The sequence below is a fragment of the Bidens hawaiensis genome, unplaced genomic scaffold, assembly GCF_021521415.1.
Source record: "Bidens hawaiensis isolate Kalapana, Puna unplaced genomic scaffold, B.hawaiensis_p1.1 tig00053841_1, whole genome shotgun sequence".
Taxonomy (NCBI): Eukaryota; Viridiplantae; Streptophyta; class Magnoliopsida; order Asterales; family Asteraceae; genus Bidens; species Bidens hawaiensis.
Window position 1 is genome coordinate 67727 of NW_027499670.1, and position 962 is coordinate 68688.

A 962-nucleotide genomic window follows, 5' to 3' on the forward strand; every position below is an offset into this window, starting at 1 on the left:
TCGGAAACCCTAGAACCATCGTCGAAATCGGTTGATGGTGCTCAAGTGGTGATAGTTGGTTGGCGGTGAGTCAATTGGTGGTGGTTACGGTGTTCAGGTGGTGTTTTCCGACAACAAGTGTGACTTTTCTGGCTAAAAACGTTTTTTCGATGACCTGAAACTAACGGCGTTATGCTCTGTTAGTCGCTGACCATTAGAAACAAATATTTTAAAAGTTGGGACCGTCAGTAGCTAATTCATTAGTTGGAAACGACAGTAACAAAAAGGAAATAGTTGGAATTAATAAAAACCAATATACCAATAAAAAAAACTCTCCATTAATATGTTTGCTCGCAGCAATTGTGGCCTCTCGGTAGAATCGATGACTGTATCTTTGATGCACTGCTAGTACTAGTACATCTGAGAATTCTTAATTGGATAGTTGTAAATAGCCCCAGGGCTATGGAACAAAGGAGTATCCCGGACCTACACCGGGGTGTTGACGGCGATTTTCAAATCTCCTCAAGTAGGATTCGAATCTACGACCAATCGGTTAACAGCCGACCGCTCTACCACTGAGCTACTGAGGAACAATGGGAGATTCGATCTCATTCGCATCCAATAATTATTAGTTTCCGTCCAACCCAAAACCAAGAAACTAAATTTTGTCAAATATTTTTCCATGAAAAGATTTGAGAATATCCATAATTATAAAATAATAACTAACCTAGTATATTGAGAATTAAATATTTTCAAATAATAATAATAATAATAATAATAATAATAATAATAAATCATAATAAAAAATAAACTAACTTCAAATCTAAATAAAAAACAAACCAAAATAAAATAAATAAATAAATAACCTTGTTCTGAATATATTACATACGGAAAATTCCCAAAATAGCCATTTTTAAAGGGAGGGTTCCCAAAATAGTCATTTTTTTCTCCAAATATTTTAGAATTTAGACTGTCAAGACACA

General features: G+C 34.4%; 1 non-coding gene across 1 annotated transcript; it reads right to left on the reverse strand.

Moving 5' to 3' along the window:
* Nucleotides 1–497: 497 nt before the first annotated feature.
* On the reverse strand, nucleotides 498–569 carry TRNAN-GUU (transfer RNA asparagine (anticodon GUU)). The gene has a single exon. It is a non-coding gene; the product is annotated as a tRNA-Asn (tRNA).
* Nucleotides 570–962: the final 393 nt, after the last annotated feature.